The following is a 16,398-nucleotide window of genomic DNA, read 5'->3' as shown; positions in this document are numbered from 1 at the left end:
GGAAGAAAAATCCTTTACTCTAGGGCAAATCAGTCATTAACATCATGTGTAGTTTAGGACTCAGTCACACACTCCTAGCTCAGAAAGAAGGCTGGGGGCCAGGACACTCAGACACCAGTGACGGGGGGGGGAGCTACTTTCCAGCTGTCGGTCACCCCTAAAAATCAAGCTTGCTCCTATTCAGGATTCTGTTGCTTGGCCACATTTAAAAGTGCTGGGAAGGTGGGAAAAAGCATTCAGAACTTGCTTCCCTTAGGAGATGCTCTGTAATTTAGAGCATCTTTGTTTTCCAGAGTTGTATCATTATGAGTCCTGAACATTTCATTCGTTGTAAAATTAAGACTGTGTTCCATTGAGATGATATCTGCGACAGATCATTTCCAGTTTAATAGGTGTTTCTTGGCCAAATTTGAGAAATATCTGATGACAAATTGAAATTTGCTTGTGAAGCAACAAGCAAGAGAAACCACCAGTCTCTTCCTTTCTTTCCCAGGTCACTTCGGCTTTTGATTCTCATGTTCTGAGCGATAAAACGCAGTTGCCTTTTTTCTACCGGACGGTCCCTGAAGAAGGAACCCAGTACCCGGGGATTGTCAAATTGCTGCTGCATTTCAGATGGACCTGGGTTGGCCTCCTTGCTCCAGACAACGACAACGGAGAGCGATGCATGAGGACCTTGGCGCTTGAGCTCAACAGGAACGGAGTTTGTGTTGCTCTCTCACAAACCATCTCAGGACTGAATACGAAAGAAGCGAAGTTCCAGAATCCTTCTTCCCACAATTGGAGACAAGTCAATGTCTTAATTTATTGTGCACAGACAAGAAACTTCTTAATTGGAATATCAATGCTTCAGTTCAAAGTTGAAATGCTGATGAAACCTACTGTAGGGAAAGTCTGGATCACAACAGTTTTGTGGGACGCCACCTTGACGGTGAAGTATGAACCTTTGTCTTTCCAACACATCCACGGTATATTTTCCTTCTCTCTCCAGACCAAGGAAAGGACCAAATATGATGGCTTTTCACACTTTTTCTCCACTATCAAACCATTTGGGGAGAAAGCATTTAATTGTTCCTATTTGAAGCATACATTGTCTGTGAAAGGTTGGACGAGATGCACAGAGGTTGAGGAACTGGAGGCCCTGCCCCGAGAGGACGTGGAGAGAATCCTGTCTCTAAACAGCTACATCATTTACAACACCGTCCAGGCTGTGGCCCATGCCTTGGATGCTGCTGCTTCGTCCAGATCCAAGAGGAGGGTGGTGGAGGGTGGAGGCAGGCTGGACATTCAAAGGCTGCAGCCATGGCAGGTATTCCCTTTCCCATCACACATATCCCTGTTGAACATGATGATCAGTAGTTCAATTCCAGCATGATGGCCTTGGATTTAGAAGCTGAGAATATGAGAAAATGAGGTGAGAGGCTGGATTTTTATTCACCAACACTTCTGAGGGCTCGGCCCATCTGGTTGTTGCTCCATCATTGGTGCAAGTCCTCTCTCTCTGCAGTGGCTCATTTCCTCTGTTTCCCCACTGGAGTCGGCCATCTTGCTACCTCTAGTACCTTCCCACTTGGCTGGTCCTTTGACACCTCCCCCCTCCCTCCCTCCCACAAGCTCCTTCTTTTGTCTGTGGAATGTCAAGGTGTACGTGTTTGGTTTTTCTGGAGACTTTTGCTATTGTGCCAAGCTGCACTTTCCCCCATCATTTTGGATTAAACTTATTTTTTTCCAGCAAATCCAAAGGGGTTTCTTGCATCACGTTTTATGTCAATAGATAATAGTTTTCTGGTTTGAGCTAGGGGTGCACGAAAGTCACTTACCTGTACTCGAAGCTTTTCGCGGTGGGGGGGAGGCGCTTTGCTGCTCCCCCTGCAAAGTTCAGGCCGGGGAGGGGAGGCTTCCTGCCTCACCCGGCCGAAATTCAGGCCGGGGAGGAGGCGCCTCGCCTCGCCCGGCCGCGAACTAAAAAGTTAAAAAAAAAAACGCCCCTGTGATAGGCTACATGACGATTAACGTAGCCTATCACGGCTAGATCTGCAAAGTCAGCCATGATAGGCTACGTAAATCGTCACGGGTGACTTAAAAAAAAAAAGCGCATACGCAAATGGCGGCCCCCATAGGGAGCCGCCATTCGCGTTCCTTATTTGGTCGCTGTAGTCTACGTAAATCTTTACGTAGACTACGGCGAAAATAAGGGCAACGCAAATAGCGTAGCAGGCACTATTTGCGTCCTCTTTTGATTTGCCGTTTTAGCCTACGTAAAGATTTACGTAGGCTAAAACGGTGAATCAAAAAGGGATGCAAATAGCACCCGCTACGCTATTTGCATTCCCCTTTATTTTCGCCATCATATTCTATGTAAATATTTACGTAGATTAAGACGGCCAAAAAGAAGGAACGCAAATGGTGGCGGCCATAGCCGCCGCCATTTGCGTACGCGGTTGTTTTGTTTTTTGTTTTTTGTTTTTTTTACCCAGAGCCCTCTGCGGACGGAAATCCGGCTGCGGACGGCTCTTGCCTGGCCGGGCCGGGCCTGGCCGGCTGCTCCGCAGAGCTGCCGTGGAGCACAGCCGGCCGTTCGAGGATTCCGGGGGGAGGAACGGAGCGCCCCCCCAGCCAGGATTCCGGGGGAAGGGACAGAACGCCTCCCCCCCCCACCATCAACATAATCCGCGAAAGGTAGGTCACTTTCGTACATCCCTAGGAGTACGAGGAATCGGGACATCAACAAATTTCATACAATGTGCTGCCATTTTCCTGCTCATAAAGATGTTATCCAACACCAGATTAAACCACAGCAAACCACAACTATTGACATAACAACATTTTCTTAAAGAAAAATCAAGAATAGAAATCCCTTGACAGGTGAAAAACTTAACATATATTGTGAAATGCCTGGGAGGAGCGGGAAGTCTTCGCGGGGTGCAAAAGGATGACAATGTGGATGATGGGTGAACTACACTGGGAAGAGCCTTCCACAATAGGGGGCCAGCTCGGAAAAGGCCCTCTCCCTTGCTGCCATCCTCCAAATGTCCCTCAAACCCAGTGGAGGAGCTCAGATTACTCTTGTAGGGTGTGAGGAGGATTCAGCTCCACAAACTGCCCAAGCAGACAAAGGACGTTCAGGGCTGAAACAAAGTAAGTCCCTCACAAATGTCCAGAGTCACTCCCAGCCACTTGAGTAGGGAACCTGCCCTGAGCCGTGGGAGATTTGAGCGTGAAATGGGCAGACCTGAGAAATTGAGTGTGGTTTCTTGTTTCCTCCATCTTGGCGTTTCCTCTGCCCTTCTAGCTGCACCCTTTCCTGAGAAGTTCCCAGTTTCGCAATAATTCTATGGATGGAGTGTATTGGGACGAGAACGGAGACCTGGCAGCCAACTTTGACATTGTGAACTGGGTGGTGTTTCCCAATAAGTCTGTCATTAGCCTGAAGTTCGGGAGCATAGAAAGACAGGGATCCCCAGGCCTCAAGTTCACCATCGACCAGGACGCCATTGTGTGGCCCAAATGGCTCAACAAGGTGAGGAAGATAATTCCTTTCATTTCACTGCATTTCTTTACCCTCTCCTAAACTCTAATAAATGTGCCAGGTTCCAGCTCAGCTTTTTCTAACCTGGTGCCCCCAGACACTTTGGAGCAGATCCAGGGGGTTCTTGTCAGGGGCCCCTGCTGGGATATGGACCCTTGGCAGGCACCCAGTCATGCCTGCCCTTGACGCCGGCCCTGACTGCAATTTTCATTCTTCCCGGCCGGCAGGCCATTGGAGTTCCTGCCCCACACATCTGGAGGGAAGCAGGCTGGGGGAGGATCTTCCAGGTCGCAGAGAGAGGGGAGCCTTTTCCCAGCCCCGCTCCTCAGCTGGGCGCCAGAAGGATGGCCTTCAAACACAGGCTGTGGGTGGCTTAAAAGATGCATCCGTTTGCATGGCACCACCAGTGTGCCCTGTGGTACTGTGAAGAAAGAGAGATACGGCTGAGGGAAAAGTTCTGCTGTTATGTTTTATTTCAACTGGTCCGAATGGGCTAACAGTAAAAGAAAAAAACATGTGGCTTTCATGAGGTGTGCTGGCAAGTTGCAGGTAACTGTGACCACTGGGAACGTTGGCTACTCCAGGCCTGTGGGATGGAGGGTTCTGTCTTGAATGAATACAAGGAGCTGAGGAGAGTCTGTCGGGGGAGTCTGACCAGAGGGTTTGCCTGGGAAGAGCCCTCGGGAGGCATCCTCTGGAGAGGCAGGGAGCCTGAGGAAGGCCTCAGCCAGGAGGAAGATGACAGCACGTGAGGCAGGGGCTGGAGAAGGTCTGCAAGTGAGGAGAGGAAGACTCCTGGGGCAGCCTTCGCAGGAAGGAGCGGAGCCCTGAGGGGCAGCGGGGGTGGCGGTCTGCAGACGGAGCAGACTGAAGACGTCAGGGGAAGCCTGGAGAAGGTTCCAGGTGGAAGCCAAACCCGGCCAGAAGGAAGACTGCTTTGCAGGCCCTCGTCCTTCAGTTTAGTTAGCGTGGTCAAAGTGACTGTATAGAAATGTGGCTTGAAAATAGGGAAAGCGTTCTTAAAACAATAAGCTGCCTTGTTTACTTTCCTGGTACCTCTGTTCCCATTTGTCTCATGCCTAATGACCAGCTACCATAGGGGGAAAGGCATATTCTGAATAAACGGGGTGTCATTTAATGGTGGCAGTGAAAGTGAGGGGAGGGATTCCCCAGTGGTGAGGGGGGATGCTCCACTTTTGGTAATGCGGGGGGGGGTCTGCCCTAGAGTTGAGGGCCCCACCCCAAGAACAGGCTCTCCACATGGCACTGGATGGACTACAAGGGGAGAGGTCCCTCAAAACTGCGCACAAGGGAAACTAGAGAGGAGGGGGAGGAGAAGCCCAGGGGGAGGAAGCTGGGAAGCCACATGCAGCATTTTCAGTTTTCATGTGCTTAGGCTTAGCTATGAGCATCATGTTCAATCCTAGAGCCTCTGTTGCACCCTATCAACTCTGTCTCTCATTCCTGTAAATTGGCCCATACCTGTTTTCCTTGACATTCCTTATCCTTTTGCTTAGCCCCTGCCTCATTCCAGGTGTGTGGGAAGCTGTCGCCCTGGATTCCTCAAGGTGGTTCAGGAAGGAAAGCCGGTTTGCTGTTATGCCTGTGCTCCCTGTGCGGAGGGGACCATCTCCAGCCAGGAAGGTGGGTGACTCTGCATGAAAATACATCCCATGGTAGGGATGTCAGAGAATTCTGCCACAGACTCCAGTAAGGCTGGATTCTAAAGAATTCTAAAGATTCTAAAGAATCCCCCAGAATCCGTGGCGGAATGGCCTCCCGCCCCCCGCAGAATACCCCCCGGGATGGAGCTTACCTGGGGCGGATGCGGCGGCGGAGGCTCCGGCTGGCTTCCCGGCTGGCTGCTGCCGGGCTGCTGCAGCCGCAAATGGCAGCCATCGTAGCAGCCGCCATTTGCATGGCTGCCTTTTGCCATGATAGGCTATGTAAATACTTACATAGCCTATCACAGCAAAGAGCAGGGGTGCAAATGGAGGCCGCTACGTCATTTGCACCCCTGCTCTTTGCCGTAATAGGCTACGTAAGTATTTACGCAGCCTATCACGGCAAAAGGCAGCCACCTAAATGGCGTAGCGGCCGCCATTTGTGTGGCTTCCTTCTGACGTGATAGGCTACGTAAATACTTATGTAGCCTATCACCGCTTGGCAGCCATGCAAATGGCAGCCGGCATAGCGGCCACCATTTGCAGCCGCAACAGCCCGGCCATGGCCAGACTTCCGGAGCGGAGCCAGCCAGAGAGGATTCCGGGGGGAGGGACGGAGCGCCTCCCCCCCACCGCGGATTGCCTGACACAGAACAAGGTAAGTGCTTCGTACATCCCTACATGGTGAGGAGAGCGAAGATTCACTCAGACATGCCCTCTGCAGATTTTCTTAAAGGCATCATTAAAATAGCCATAATTTATTTCACAAAGCAAGTTACAAAAAATAACCTGGGAGGGTGGACTGAGCGCTGGAGGGTCGGGGGCAGTGGATGGAGCAGGGATCAGCACCACTGGCCTGCAAATGTCTTCTGCACTTTACATCGTTGCAAGTCCTCCATTGCACGGATGGAGAGATCACCAAGGTTTGGTTACCTTAGGAAGGAGGTCACTTGAGATGTACAAAGCACCCTTCTGGATCAGACCAGGATCAGTCCATCTAGTCCAGCATTCCCTTCCCACAGTGGCCACCCAGCTGACCCAATGGGAAGGAAACCCACAAGTAGGACATAAGTGCAACAAGACACTCCAGCTTTTGTTCCCCAGCAACTAGTCTACATAGGCTGACTGCCTCTGGCACTGGAGGTAGCATATAGCCAGCAGGATTAGTAGCCTTTGATAGCCTTCTCCCCCAGGAATTTGTCTAACCCCCTTTTAAAGCCCTCCAAATAGGTGGCCATTGGTGCAGTACTTCCTTTTTATGTCTCCTGAATCTCCAACATTCAGCTTCATGGGATGACGCCGGTTGAGCATAAGCTGAACACAGATGGAGGCACAACTTTAATGGTGCTGAATGTGGATGATGGGAGTTGTAGCCAACCTCTCCCACATCAGCTGTCCCAAGAGAGAGAGCCAACACAGTAAGATGCTTGCAGCACCCAAGTTCTGTTCTCCCCCCTGTCTCAATCAAGCTGTAGTCTATCCTGTGTCTAAGCTGTGGGAGTGTGGGGAAGAAAGGGAAGCCCTTTCCCCCAAATGGCTCTCACCTTCCAAAAGAATCACCAGGATCCTAACCTTTGTGGGGCATTGTCTTGTAATTTCCCTATAAAGGAGGAGAAGCTTGGCAACTAGGTATGTCAGAGAATTCCGCCACCGTCTCTGGTGAGCAGCCATGGATTCCAGGAGACCAGCTGGAATCCGTGGCAGAACGGCCTCCCACCATCCTGCCATCCCGCAGAATCCCCCGGGGACAGAGCTTACCTGGGGCGGATGTGGTGGCGGCGGCTCCGGCTGGTCTCCTGGCTGGCCGCTGCCGGGCTGCTGTGGCTGCAAATGGCGGCCATCGTGGCGGCTGCCATTTGCATGCTTTCAGGCAGCCATGATAGGCTACGTAAGTATTTACGTAGCCAATCACAGTAAAGGCAGCCACGCAAATGGCGGCCGCTACGCCATTTGTGCCCCTGCTCTTTGCCATGATAGGCTATGTAAGTATTTGCGTAATATTTATTACGCAAATACTTTATTATTTATAAGTAATATTTACTTAGCCTATCACAGGCTACCATAGGGATGCAAATGGCGTCCCCTACACATGACACCATTTGCATCCACGCCAGCCCAGCAGCAGCTGGAGGCCCTGCTGCGGATCGGCATGGCCGCAGAGAGGAGCCGGCCAGGCAGGACCCCGGGGGGGAGGACTGGATCGCCTCCTCCCCCGTCGAGGATTCCAGGGGGAGGAACGGAGCACCTCCCCCCCCCCAGCACATGCCCCGACCGGAACCAGGTAAGGGATTCGTACATCCCCATTGGCAACCTTCTGAGGATGAAAAGGCATTCTCTAGAAATATTGCTGGATCCTGTCACCTGTCCTCTTAAAACAAAATGATTGATACAGCAGAGGTGGGAACCAAATTACGGTGGGGGGCCTCCCACCCAGCCCTGCATGGGCTGAATGGCACTAGGGAGAGGGCCGGGCCCCTGACATCACGTAATTCCCAGCCAAGGTGCCAGATGGTTGATCAACAAAGTGCATCGGCTGGGACCCAGCTTTGCTGCACGAGGTGCTTCCCCCTCCAGAGATCGCTTGTGCTCAGTCAAGCCACCCCGGCTGAGTGGCTGGCTGGAGACACTTCACCTGTGCGCTGTCCTCCCCACTGGAGAAGGAGAAACAAGGGCGAAGCTGCCCCAGCCAAGTCGGTGACAGGAGGAGCTGCCAGTATGGCTCCTGGGTGAGCCCCTCGTGCTTGGCGCGTTGCAGCCGACCCAATGGGGACGATGTACGGCAAGCAAAACACACTCCGCCGGCTCTGGGAGGAGCCGGCTGAGTCCCCCACGGAGTCTCCCAGATCGGAGAGAACGCTGGGGGTTCTTCTCGGGGCTGGAGCTTGCAGGCCCTGCCCTGCCCCCTGGGGGAATTCATGAAGGTTTCATGGGCAAGAGGGAGAACCTCCATGGGCCACATTACGCCCGTGAGCTGGACGTTCCTCATGCCTGGGTTAGAGTCATGTTTAAACACAAAAGACACCAAAATGTGGCTTGTTGGCCCGGGAGAATGATGAGTCCTGGCAGGCCTGGCCATGCCCTGCATGAAATGACTGTGTGCTGCCCATCACACCAGAAACATGTATTTGATGGAAGGTAAAAGGACAGAGATTGGCAAGGATGCCAGGGAGACGTTTCTCTTGTTCTTTCCAGATTCAGACCATTGCACCAAATGTCCAGATGATCAGCATCCAAACAAAGACCAAGATCAATGTATCCCCAAGATTATAACCTTCCTGTCCTATGAAGGATATTTGGGGATCATCCTGGCTTCCTTTGCCCTATTCTTCTCCTTAACCACAGGCTTTGTGTTAGGTATCTTCATTAAATTTCTGGAAACTCCAGTAGTCAAAGCCAACAACCGGGACCTCTCCTACATTCTCCTCGTCTCCCTCCTGCTTTCCTTCTTGTCCTCCTTCCTGTTCATTGGCCAGCCAAGGAAAGTGACCTGCCTCCTCCGGCAAACGGCTTTCAGCATCATCTTCTCAGTTGCCGTCTCTTCTGTCTTGGCCAAAACAATTACTGTGGTGCTGGCCTTCCTGGCCACAAAGCCAGGGAACAGGGTGAGGGGATGGTTGGGGAAGAGTTTGGCCCACTCCATTGTTCTTTCCTGCTCTGCTACTCAAGTGGTCATCTGCACCATCTGGCTGGGCATCTCTCCACCCTTTCCGGACTCCGACATGCACTCCCAGTCTGGACAGATTGTCCTGCAATGCAATGAAGGGTCTGTTGCCATGTTTTATGGTGCCCTTGGCTACATGGGCTTCCTGGCTGCCATCTGCTTCACGGTGGCTTTCCTAGCCAGGAAGCTGCCTGGCGCCTTCAATGAAGCCAAGCTGATCACCTTCAGCATGCTGGTCTTTTGCAGCGTGTGGGTGTCCTTTGTGCCCACCTACCTGAGCACTAAGGGGAAATACATGGTGGCCGTGCAGGTCTTCTCCATCTTGACCTCCAGCGCTGGCTTGCTGGGCTGCATCTTTCTCCCCAAGTGCTACATGATTGTACTGAGGCCTGATCTGAATACAAAGGAGCATCTCATGATGAAAACAGAAGTAAAAATCTGATCCATATTATTTCCAGACATCCCAACTTCAGAGAAGCATCAGAGAAATCATGTTTGACATTTTAATCCTGGTAGCTATGTTTTTTTGTTCAAGTGTCATATTCTGGCTTTCAGTGCTCTTCCTTGTGACTCTTTGTTGGGGTGGGGACAGAGGAGGCTCCTCTCAGGGGGGCCTCATGGCTCTCACAGGTTCAAATATTTCTTTAGGGCCCCCAGGGTGCAAATCCTAGAGTGTAAAGAAGACAGTGGGGAGGCAGTCCCTGCCCAGATGGCAAAAGAGAGAGATGAGGCAGGTCTGGTAGATTTCAGGGGTCAACAAAGGGGTCTCCCCTGCTCCTCTTTGGCTGGGTTCAGAGGAAGGCCCTTCAGCTCGTCACCACCACCCCGGGGAACCTCGGCCAGGAGCAGGAACTCTTCCTCTCTCCTCCTCTGCTTGCAACTTGGGTGCCACGTTCCCTTGGCCCCCTCCTTCAGTCTCATGCCTTGAATTATCTACCAATCAAGTTTGTTACAGATGCAGATCCTCAAAGACTCTCAGGCTACGAAGGAATACACCTGCTTCATACATTTACGAATGGCTACAAGGGATTCAAATGGGAGCTACAACATTGCCAGCAGTTTGAAACAAGAACTTGCTGGCTAGAATAACTTAGGGAGGGATGACCCTCCCTTCCAGGGATGCTCCCCTACGTCGACCCTCATGCATCGCCAACCGGGTCAAACATCTGAGCTCCGCTTCTAACTTTTCCCTCTTCACTCTGCACCGCAGTCTAGCATCCCTCAGGTCACACCCCGCGCTCTCCTCCTCCTCCTCTTCCTGGGTTCTCACAGAGGAGGAGAGGGGCTTCAAGCCCAGCCATCTGTGTGCTAGCATCCTGAGAAGCATGCCTATCCACATCTGAACTTGCTCAGGAAGATGCCTCCCCCAGTTCTGGCTGTTCACATTCTGAGTCTGAACTGCTAACTATCTCCATATGCTCAGAAACAATTCTGACACTGGGTGCCAGGATTTCTTTTCATGGGCTGAGCCTGCCCCAGCAAGTCCCTCCGCGTGCCCTTTGGGGTCAAGACTGGGTTGCACTGGGTGTCTCTCACCAGCTCCCCCACTATCTCCTGGCCATCCCAGTTGTGCGCTTCCCAGTTGGGGTGGACTTGGAGGAGGGCTGGGAGGGGGAAGAGGTGATGGAGGGGGCATAAGGGGCTTCCCTGCCCCCTTCTGCCTCTGTCAGGGGCTGCTGCTATGACTAGGGGCTGGGCTTGGAGGAGGGCTGGGAGGGGGAGAGGTGATGGACCTCCAGGGTGCAAACACCATTCATTCATTCCATTCCATTCCATTTCTATGCTGCCCAATAGCCAAAGCTCTCTGGGAGGTTCACAGAAATTAAAACTACAGAGTGCAGCATAAAAACAATATGAAATATAAAAGCTTAGAACCACAGTATAGCTGTACAACCAGAATAAAACCTAGCAGCAATGCAGAGATTTAAAATACAGATTTAAAACACCGGAGCTAAGAGATTAGGAAGCTAAAATGTTAAAGTATTGGGAGAATAAAAAGGCCTTCACCTGGTGCTGGAAGGAGGGAGGTGAACCTCCCCAGGAAGCTCCCCATGAAAGAGCCGCGAACTTGTCCTGGACCTGCTCCTCCTCTGCACCATCGTAGCCTGCTTGTTCATCTCTTGTTCCGGCCCAGACAACGGTGGCGGTGAGAAGGTCGACCCACTGAGGGAGGGGCCCATGAAGGGAGCCACTGTGCCCAGAGGCCTTCAGAAACCTGGAGGCAGCAGGAGTTGCAGTCCAGCATGTCTGGAGGGCACCCAGTTAGAGAAGGATGAAGGATCAATAAATGCAGTGAATTGAAAGACATTATCTTCCTCACCTGGTTGAGCCATTTGGGCCACGCAACGGCATCCTGGTCGATGGTGAACTTGAGGCCTGGGGATCCCTGCCTTTCCATACTCCCAAATTTCACTCCAACAACAGACCAATTGGGAAACTTCACCCAGTACATGATGTCAAAGTCAGTTGCCAGGTCCCCGTTCTCATCCCAATACACTCCATCCATAGAAGTATTGTAAAAATCGGGGTTTCTCAGGAAAGGGTGAAACTGGAATGGCAGAGGAAACATGAGCACTGAGGAAAGAAGAAACCACAATCCATTTCTCAGTTCTCCTCTTTGACAATTGAATCCCCCATGGCTGAGCGCTGAATCCACACTCAGGTGGCTTGGTGTGTCCCTTCCTCAAGGGACCTTATCTCATCCCTGAATGCCCTCTGTCTGCTTCAGATGTTTGGGGAGATGAATCCTATCAGAGGACGGTTTGGGGGATGGCAACAAAGGAGAGGGCCTTCTCAGAGGTGACCCCCCAATTCTGGAATACCCTCCCAAGAGAGGTTCACCTGGCATCCCCATTGTATGGCTACAATGGGGTACGGCTACCCTTGAAAGACCAGGTCCACAGCCTGGGGGTCATTTTAGACTCCCAGCTGTCCATGGAGGCTCAGGTGTCAGCTGTGAGCCGGACAGCGCTGTACCAACTCCAACTGATATGGTGGCTGCGCCCCTACCTTCCCGACCATCTGCTCCCATTGGTAGTACATGCCCTGGTCTCCTCTCGTTTAGACTACTGTAATGCGCTCTACGTGGGGTTACCTTTGAAGACGGTTCGGAAGCTGCAGCTGGTGCTGAAGGAGTTGCACTGGTTACCAGTTGTTTTCCGGGCCAAATTCAAGGTGTTGGTTTTGACCTTTAAAACCCTACATGGTTCCCGCCCAGCCTATCTTAAGGAGCGCCTCCAGCAACACCAGACAAGCCACTCAACAAGATCAGCCTTGGATGGCCTTCTCTCTGTCCCATCAGCCAGGACAGCTAGACTGGTGGGGACGAGGGAGAGGGCCTTCTCTGTGGTGGCCCCCACTCTGTGGAACTCCCTCCTTAGGGAACTCTGCCCTGCCCCCTCTTTAATGAGCTTCCACCATGCATTAAAGATGTGGTTGTTCAGGCAGGCATTTGGAGTGGGTTAGGGTATTTTTAGAAATATGATGTTTTAATGTAGAATTTTATTGCTTTAAAACTGTTGTATTGCTGTACATCTCCCAGAGTGGCTGGGTAACCAGCCAGATGGGCAATTAAGAAATTTAATAAATGAATGAATAAATAAATAAATGAATAAATGAATAAATGAATGAATAAATGAATGAATGAATGAATAAAAATTGTCATCCTTTTCGCACCAGGTTAAGACTTTCCCCTCCTCCCAGGCATTTGAGAGCATATGGTAAGTTTTTAACTGGTCCTGGGATTTCCATTCTTGATTTAAATTGGTTTTTTAAATAATGTAAATTATTTTTATATCATGTTTTACATCATATTTTTAACGTGTTGATCTTTTGTAAACTGCCTAGTGAACTTGGGCTATTGGGTGGTTCAGAAATTTGAGAAATCAAAATAAAGTAATACATAATTTGACACATATAGCTGTTCTTAGGGATGTACGAAATCCACCTTACCTGGCTCCGCCGGGTTCCGCTGGTGGGGGGAGGCACTCCATCCCTCCCCCCGGAATCCTCACCAGCCAGCTCCGCTCCACAGGGATTCCACGGAGCCGCCGGCCGGCTCCGCCAGCAGCCGGACATCCAGCCGCTGGCTAGCAGAGATGCAAATGGCGGCGGCCGTAGCTGCTGCCGTTTGCGTCCCTGTAGTCAGCCGTGATAGGCTATGTAAAGACTTACGTAGCCTATCACGTCTGGCTTAAAAAACAAAAACAAAAAAACGTGCGTACGCAAATGGTGGTGGCTACAGCCGCTGCCATTTGCGTTCCTTATTTTTGCCCGTCTTAGTCTATGTAAATCTTTACGTAGACTAAGACGGCGAAAATAAGGGGGAACGCAAATAGCGTTTGTGTATGCGTTTATTTTTTAAAAAAAAACCAGACGTGATAGGCTACCTAAGTCTTTACGTAGCCTATCATGTCTTGTAAAAAAAAGAAGAAGAAAAAAGACAAGACTGCAAATGGCGGCGGCGGCCATCAAGACGTGTTTTTTTAAAAAAAAACAAAACAAAAAACCTAGTCCTGATAGGCTACATAAATCTTTACGTAGCCTGTCACGTCTTTTTTTTTTTTTTTTTTACAAGACTGGAAATGGCGGCGGCAGCCGGTCGGAAGACCAGCCGCTGCTGCAGCCGCCGCCACAGCTGCCGCCGCCCGGAAGATCCGCCCCAGGTAAGTCTTGTCCCGGGGGGGATCTGCGTGGGGGCGGGGGGGTGGCAGGCCGTTCCGCCACAGATTTCGGGGGGCCAAATGCACTGGTATTCGGCCTCACCGAGATCCGTGGCGGAATTCTCTGCCATCCCTAGCTGTTCTGCAAACTGGTCCTGGTCCTACCCGCACACAAAGGGAGGCCAGCTTCTTCATGGGGAACATTTGGGGCACTGTGAATTGAAATTGTCAGTTATGTCATGAAGGGTGGAAGCCTATGCATGTTTAGACAGAAAAGACAGAAGGCTAAAGCTGAGAACGAGCTGAGGTTAACGAGGGAGGCTAAAAGAAACACAAAGGCTCTCTTCAGATGCGTGCTCAGTAGAAGACAGAGGAAAGAAATGGTGGTTCAGCTATTAAATAAGGATGGCAAAATGATGAGACGACAAAGTGCTCAATTCCAGCTTTGGCTCAGTCTTCTGAAGGAGGGTCTATGACCCCCCCCCCCCGGGCAAAGTACAGGCTGAAGGGGCAGGACTGCAGCTTGAGGTCGATAGGCATATGGTCAAGGAACACCTCATTACTTTGCATGAGTTCAAATCTCCGGGCCAGATGAACTGCATCGTAGAGTAATAAAGGAACTGGCAGAAGAACTCTCAGAACCGCTGTCTATTCTCTTTGAGAAATCATGGAGGACGGGGGAAGTGCCAGAGGACTGGAGGAGGGCTAATGTTGTCCCTATCTTCAAAAAGGGCAAAAAGGAGGAACCTGGGAACTACAGACCAGTCAGTCTGACATCAATTCCTGGCAAAATTCTGGAGCAGATTATAAAGCAATCAGTCTGGAAGCACCTTGAAAACAATGCAGTGATTACTCAAAGCCAACACAGATTTGTCAAGAACAAGTCCTGCCAGACAAATCTGATCTCATTTTTGGATCAGGTCACCTCCCTTGTGGACTGTGGGAATGCTGTGGACATGATATACTTTGACTTCAGCAAAGCTTTCGACAAAGTGCTCCATGATATCCCCATGAGCAAACTATCTCAAAGTGGGCTAGATGAAACAACGATCCGGTGGATCCACAGTTGGCTACAGAATTGGACTCAAAGAGTGCTTATCAATAGGACCTCCTCAAACTAGGGAGAGGTAATGAGTGCGGTAGAGCAGGGCTCAGTCCTGGGCCCAGTGCTCTTCAACATTTTTATGAATGACTTGGAGGAGGAGGTGCAGGGAATGCTGATCCAATTTGCAGATGACACCAAATTGGACGGGATAGCTAATACTTTGGAAGACAGAAACAAAATTCAAAGTGATCTGGATAGACTGGAGCACTGGGCAGAAAACAACAGAATGACATTTAATAGGGATGAATGCCAAATTCTGCACCTAGGAAAAAGAAACTTAATGCACAGTTACAAGATGGGGGATAAATAGCTCAACAACACTACAAGAGAGAAGGATCTTGGAATTGTTGTCAATCACAAGCTGAATATGAGCCAACCATGTGATGTGGCTGCAAAAAAGGCAAATGCTATTTTGGGTTGCATTCATAGAAGCATCGCTTCCAAATCCCGGGAAGTACTAGTTCCCCTCTACTCAGTACTGGTTAGGCCTCATCTGGAGTACTGTGTCCAGTTCTGGGCACCACACGTGAAGAAGGATGTAGACATGCTGGAGAGGGTTCAGAGGAGGGCAACAAAGATGATCAGGGGACTGGAAACAAAGCCCTACGAGGAGAGACTGACTGAAAGAACTGGGCATGTTTAGCCTTGAGAAGAGGAGACTGGGGGGAGATAGGATAACGCCCCTCAAGTACTTGAAAGGTTGTCACAGAGAGGAAGGCCAGGATCTCTTCTCGATCATCCCAGAATGCAGGACACGGAATAATAGGCTCAAGTGACAGGAAGCTGGATTCCTGCTGAACATCAGGAGAAACGTCTGAACTGTTAGAGCAATCTGACAGTGGAGCCCATGACCTAGGGAGGTAGTGGGTTCTCCCACACTGGAGGCATTCAAGACAAGGCTGGACAGCCATCTGATGAGAAAACTCACAGCTTCGACTGTTCGCCATAGAGGGTTTTAGACTGACACACGCACAGCCTAAAAGGGGCTTCCTGCTTCCTTACGGATCCTTCCTTCCTTCCTTCCTTCCTTCCTTCTTTCTTTCTTTCTTTCTTTCTTTCTGGTCTTTTCTGAAGGAGAACTAACTGCTCCTCGCAGAAAACAACTTCAGAAGTTTCGGAATGTTACTGTTGTTGTCATCAGGCTGTAGCAGATCCACCTCCAAGGACCACAGAGACCAGAACGCAGCAGCCTGTTCTTCCCCCACTGCCTGATTTTAGATTAGAAGCTCTTTGGGGCAGGGACCTACACTCCAGTACTCTGCACAGGCCCAGACACAGTGGAGAGATGCACTTATATTTGCATGGGTGATATGCAGCCAGCATCTCCACCCCACACTACCCCACCCCCCACCCCCAGAATGGCCTCTGCGACAAGATAGGAATCTCTGCCAGTGACGCAGTAAATCAAGACACCTCCAGAGGAAGCCAACGCAGTGTCGGGGAGGGAGCGCTGCATGAGGACCAGAAACGCCAGTCCCCACTCAGTCACGGGACTCCCTGGGTGTGTGTGGAGGGGGGGGGACGTAGTGGGGAGAGGGTTCGGACGGTGCCTTCCTGCAAGCACCACTCTTGGGGTGGTGGGGGGCAGCTCGGTGAAAATGATGCCCCAGTGTGCAGCTGCTGTGAAAGAGGCAAACTGCCAAATTCCATGTTAGGCATAATTAGGAAATCAACTGAAGATACAACTGCCAAGACCATATTGCCCATATACAGATCATAGGAACATAAGAAGATCCCCGAGGCTGGATCAGACCAAAGGTCCACTTAGTCCAGCATCC

This window comes from Heloderma suspectum, chromosome 2, assembly GCF_057233095.1.
Source record: "Heloderma suspectum isolate Gila_16-S chromosome 2, 16-S_ref, whole genome shotgun sequence".
In the NCBI taxonomy this organism is placed as follows: Eukaryota; Metazoa; Chordata; class Lepidosauria; order Squamata; family Helodermatidae; genus Heloderma; species Heloderma suspectum.
Note: the sequence above shows the minus strand (reverse complement) of the source record.